The sequence below is a fragment of the Capra hircus genome (genome assembly GCF_001704415.2).
Source record: "Capra hircus breed San Clemente chromosome X unlocalized genomic scaffold, ASM170441v1, whole genome shotgun sequence".
NCBI lineage: Eukaryota > Metazoa > Chordata > Mammalia > Artiodactyla > Bovidae > Capra > Capra hircus.
In genome coordinates this window covers 39,580,525-39,586,829 of record NW_017189516.1, presented here as the reverse complement: position 1 = coordinate 39,586,829, position 6,305 = coordinate 39,580,525, and the positions used below count along the sequence as shown (strand labels likewise).

Genomic DNA, 6,305 nt, shown 5'->3' with positions numbered 1-6,305 from the left:
AATTCCCCATGATTTTCTGAAAGTTCCCCTGCTAGGGTGAGGAATTCCCCATGATTTTCCCAAAAGTTCCCCTGCTATGGATTTAAAATTCCCCCGGGGTTACTCACCCATTTGGTTTTACTCGAGCCCCATGTTGGGCGCCAGATGTTGGAGATTACGAGTGAAATGACATAAAAGGCAAGACATACACAAGAGACACACACCACTCTGGCCAGAGGAAAAATAATAACTGCGCAAGCAAGCAGGCTTGCGGTTTACTTTTATATAGCCCCCCTGGGCAGAATTCCAGACAGTATGACCAAGCCTTTTCAGTATAGTGCATGTGCATAAATGTTATCGTACAGCAAAAGGGAGTGAAATTTCTGCTTACTGCAGAGTCTGTCCAGAGCCTTCCTCCTTCTTCTTATCACAAGAAGGGAATGTTCCCTCATTTGCAAGGGACCATTAAACTCAAGGCTGTGTCCAGACTCCTTGGCAGAATGCCTCGCTTGCAAGCACGTTCAGCCCACGCAGGGAGCCCCGCCTGCAGGCACATCTCCACTTTCCCTATTATGGCTGCATTAACCCTTCATAAGTCTTTTCCATCCTTAGGTAGGTTAATTCCTAGGTATTTTATTCTTTTTTGTTGCAATGGTAAATGGGATTCTTTCCTTAATTTATACTTATGATCTTTCATTGTTAGGATATAGGAATGCAAGAGATTTCTGTACATTAATTTTGTATCCTGCAACTTTACCAGATTCACTGATTAGCTCTAGCAGTTTTCTGGTGGCATCTTTAGGATTTTCTACATATAGTATCCTGTCATCTGTGACCAGTGTACTGATATCCAGTAAATGTAATCAACAGATAAATTTAATCATTTATATATTTAAATAAAAGATCCCCTGGAGGAGGGCACAGCAACCCACTCCAGTATTCTTGCCTGGAGAATCCCATGGATGAGAGAGCCTGGGGGACTACAGTCCATAGGGTCTCAAAGAGTCAGACACAACTGAAGTGACTTAACACACTCATAATGGTGTTGTATACTCAAACATTTGTCATTACTGATAATGCTGTGACTTTTCAGAGCTACTCTTCACTCTTCTGTCTTGATCATAGGCTGAAGAAGCTAATTTCAGTGCTCTGCTTCCTAGCCTCTCTGGCTTTCAGTTTAATTCAGTCTATGGAGAATAATGGCAGGAGAACTAAGTATGAGGACAGAGAGAATATGGGAAATTTATCCTCCTGGAAGCCTCATTACAAATGTGAGGGTTTAGTAGTGATTGATCCCCTCAACTAGGAGAAGAAAAAAGGAGATAAAAACTGAGATAGAAGATACATTAAATTTGTGCTGCTGTCCAATTTGTGACATTTAGTCACATGAATCACACATGTGACTGAGGAACTAACGCTTCAATTTTATTCAATTTTACTAAATTTATGTTAAAATTTAAAACTAGTATTTGACTCAGATCCTGGGAAACTTCATTGGAACCAAACTATTTTGGAACAACTTGGATAAATTTTATCAAGTCTAAATATAGATCAAGTTTTCTGATGAAGACTAAACACTCAAATTGAGACCTGTTGGTGAGAGAAAGGCCAAATTTTGAAAACTTAGTAAGAAAAAAAGTAAAATAGCTCATTAATAATTTTATACTGAGTTCGTGCTGAAATAACAATATTTAGAATATATTAATTTCAATAAAATGTATAATTAAAAAATAATTTCACTTCCTTCTGTTTTTTATTGTGGCTATTAGAAAATTTAGAATTACATATGTACCTTATATTATACTGAACACTACTCAATTAAGGATTTCCAGTATATTCTCACTGAGGACAAAGCAGAAAAATTTAATTAAAAAACCAGAGATGAACTTCTGGTCTTGGCAAAATGACATAGACTCATTTTCCCCTACTCTTTCTGTTAAGTATACTTATAAACACTGGGAAAATGTAAGAGACAACCAAAGAGGAACACTGACAGGTGAGAAGAGGAAGGAAAATTAGAGAATGCAGGAACAAGACAGTGGCAGGGTGGGTGTCTTATTCCCATCCCCCAACATATGAAGGCAACCCAGGCCCAGCATTTCTTAACTCCCAATCTAGTAACAAAAGGTGGCTCAGGGAGCCTTCTACCTGATATTAAATCTTGCTGACTTTTTACGAAAGTGCAAAAGGAATTTTAATGGAGGAAGGATAGCCTTCTCAACAAATGATGCAGGAACAGCAGGATATCTGTAGCAAAATAAATAAATAACCTTGACCTCAACCACACATATTATAAAAATTAACTCAAATGGATCACAGATATGAATGTAAAACATAAAACTATTAAGCTTTTAGAACAAGGATAAAATCTTCTGGATCTTGGAATAGGCAACAGGTTCTCAGATTTGATACCAAAAGCACTATCAATAAAAGTAAAATTGATAAATTGGGCCTTAGCCAAATTTAAAAATTTACCCTGTGAAAGAGTTGAAACCACCAGCTATAAATGGGAGGAAAATATCTGCAAACCACATAGCTGACAAGGAACTAGTATCTAGAATATGTGAGGAACTCTGAAAACTTACCAGTCCAGCAAAGCTGATTAGACACTGAGAAGATATGAAGAGACATTTCTTTGAAGAGGAAGACAATATACAGATGGTGAAAAAGTTGTTCAACATCATGAGTCATTGTGCCGTTGAGCACACTGAGCATCACTGAGCCATCTGCATGCTAAGTCACTTCAATGGTATCTGGCTCTGCATCCTATGGACTGTAGCCCGCCAGGCTCCTCTGTCCATGGGATTTCCTAGGCAAGAATACTGGAGTGGTTTGCCATTTCCTTCTCCAGGGGATCTTCCTATGAGCCATTAAGGAAACGCAAATGAAAAACTACAATGAGATTTCACTACACACTTATCAGATGATTAAAATAAAGTGATAACACCAAATATTGAAGAGTATACAGAGAAACTGGGTCACTTATACATAACTAGTAGAAATGTAAAATGGTACAGTCACTCTGAAAAATAGTTTGGTAACTTTCTATAAAATTAAACAGGCAACAATCATTGGAATCAGCAATTACACTGTTGGGCATTTATCCCAGAGACATGAAAACTTATATTTACTCAAAAATCTACACAGATGCCTTATTCATAATAGTCCAAAACTTGAAATAATCCAAATATCCTTCAATTACTAATGGTTGAGCAAATTATGGTAAGTCTAAGTCATGAACCACTCAGTAATTTAAAGGAACAAACTATGAATATATGCAACAACTTACATGGATCTCCATTGAATTAGCTTAGGGAAAAAAGGTCAATCCCAATGTTACATTCTATAATAGTTAACTTATATAACATTATTGAAATGACAAAATTATTGAAGTGGAGAACAGACTAGTTCCTGCCAGAGGGTAGGGATGAGTGCAGATTCAGGGAGGAAGTATGTGTGAGAGCCAAAGGGAAGCGTGAAGGACCCTAGTGATGATGGAAATGCTCAAATTTTGACTGTACCAATGTCAGTACTGTGATTCTGATATTGTACTGTAGATTTGTAAGATACCACCATTGGTGGAAACTGATACAGGGGACCTTATTATATTAGTAATCGTTCTTACAATTGAATGTGAATCTATAATTATCTTAAATGAAAAAGTTTAAAAAAGTCAAAGAATTATACTGATGAAATTTTTGTCCTGTAGAGATAATTTTAAAATTCTAAAAAAACCTTAATGAGAGCTCTCTCGCCTCGGCGCTTCCAAGATGACCAAGAAAAGAAGGAACAACGGTCGTGCCAAAAAGGACCGTGGCCACGTGCAGCCTATTCGCTGCACCGACTGTGCCTGATGAGTGCCCAAGGATAAGGCCATTAAGAAGTTCGTCATTTGGAACATCGTAGAGGCGGCAGCCGTCAGGGACATTTCTGAAGCGAGTGTTTTCGACGCCTACGTGCTTCCCAAGCTGTATGTGAAACTACATTACTGTGTGAGTTGTGCCATTCACAGCAAGGTAGTCAGGAATCACTCTCGGGAAGCTCGTAAGGACCGAACACCTCCACCCCGATTTAGACCTGCGGGTGCTGCCCCACGTCCTCCACCAAAGCCCATGTAAGGATCCAAGTCCTTAAAGACTGAAGAAATATTGGTGTCTCTGAAAAGACAATAAAATGGAAATTATACTTTATGTAGCATGTTGAATATATGTTGCCAGATGGAGCGGGGGTTGTGTACATTTGGTCTCCCCAGTTTGCGTAGCTTAGGGGTGGGGGTGAGGAATTAGGGCATCTGTGTTTGATTAATTCAGCCTGGCAAATGGTTTAAGTTGGTGTCTTTAAAATGGGGAGGAAACTAGCAGAGTGAGGAGTGCATCAGGAAGTCACTTAGGCTAAGGTATGCATTCCTCTTGTGGCAACATGAAGACTTTAATAAACGTCCACAACTTGCATAAGGGGATCTGTATTCAGGTCCTTAACCTCAGGTCAAGTTTACATGCCTACCTTGGTCTGCTGCTGAGCTAATCACCCAGCCTTCATCTTTCTGTGGTACATTGCTTTATGGGGTGACAATGCCCTGAATGCCAGGCATTCGTAGAAATTTGTGGAAGTCCCATACGAGGGGGGTTTTGCAAAAAGTCTGGGAAAAGGCTGTAGTCTGTGTGACAATGGCTCATTTGTCTCAGAGTTCAGAAATTAGAGTTCCCAGCTAGCAATACACGGTTGACCCTTTAACAGCATGGGTTTAACTGCAGGAGGCGGGGGTGGTTTTGTTTTTAGTAAATACTACGCGATTCACAGTTGGTTGAATCCTCAAGTGTGAAAGTACAGACAGATACAAAACGCTAACTCTAAAATATATGGATTTTTGAAGAGATGGTGCCCCTAACCAGTGCTTTGTTCAAGGGTCAAATGTACACGTATATTTGAAAAATTTATATGTAAATGTTTGCTAAGGCCTTTGCTGGTTAGGTTATATGATTTTCTTCCTTAAGCTAAACTAGTAGGTTGGAAGTTTTGATTAAAGTACACATTGTTCTGGCGGGGGTGGGGGGGGACCTTTATGAGAGAAAAGACTCTTTTGTTCCACAAAAAGATAGAAAACAAATCTCCAAAAGATGTCCTATCTTCAAAATAATATGTAAGAAACAATGGTACTAGTAATAAACACATAAAGCAAAATATAATTGTAATGGCAAATGTCAGCACAGTTCTCTGAGAATCGATAGATATTGTGGGACAAGCTAAACTGTGCTATTGAGGAATAGATTATTGCTGTTGTTTTTGTTCAGTCACTAAATCGTGACCATGTCTTTGCAACACCATGAATTGCAGCACACCAGGCTCCTCTGTCCTCCACTATCCACCGGAGTTTGCTCAAATTCATGTCCATTGAGTCAGTGATGCTGTCTAACTGTCTCATCCTTTGTCGCCCACCCCCCTCGTCCTGCCCTCAATGTTTCCCCAAATCAGGGTCTTCTCTAATGAGTTGGCTCTTTGCATCAGGTGACCAAAGTATTAGAGCTTCAGATTCAGCATCACTTGCTCCAATGAATATTCAGGACTGATTTCCTTTAGGATTGACTGGTTTGAACTCTTTGAAGTCCAAGGGACACTCCAAAGTCCTCTCCAGCTCATTTCAAAAGCATCAATTCTCAGTGTTCAGCCTTCTTTATGGCACAACTCTCACATCCACACGTGACTACTGGAAAAACCATAGCTTTGACTAGATGGACCTTTGTTGTCAAAGAAATATCTCTGCTTTTTAACACATTATCTAGGTTTGTCATAGATTTTCTTCCAAGGTACAAGGATCTTTTAATTTCATGATTGCAGTCACCATCCCCAGTGATTTTGGAGCCCCCCTCCCCCCAAAAAATCTGTGACTGTTTCCACTTTTTCCCCTTCTATTTGCCATGAAGTGATGGGATCAGATGCCATGATCTTAGTTTTTTTTATTAATTTTTTTTCTTTTTTTTAATTTTTTTTTAATTTTAAAATCTGTAATTCTTATTAGTTTTTTTAATGTTGAGTTTCAATCCAGCTTTCCCCCTCTCTTCTTTCACCCTCATCAAGAGGTTTTTAGTTCCTCTTCACTTTCTGCCATTAGAGTGGTATCTTCTGCACATCTGAGATTGTTGATATTTCTCCCAGCAATCTTGATTCCAGCTTTTGATTCATCCAGAATGGAATTTCGCATGATGTACTCTGCATACAGGCTGCAATACACAGCCTTGTCACACTCCTTTCCCAATTTTGAACCAGTCGGTTGTTCCATGTCCAGTTCTAACTGTTGCTTCTTGACTCACAGGTTTCTCAGGAGGCAG

At 39.1% G+C, this 6,305-nt stretch overlaps 1 pseudogene across 1 annotated transcript; it reads left to right on the top strand.

Moving 5' to 3' along the window:
* Positions 1 to 3,730: 3,730 nt before the first annotated feature.
* LOC102174201 lies at positions 3,731 to 4,164 on the top strand (annotated as a pseudogene). The gene has a single exon (XR_001917529.1). The product of XR_001917529.1 is annotated as a 40S ribosomal protein S26-like (transcript).
* Positions 4,165 to 6,305: the final 2,141 nt, after the last annotated feature.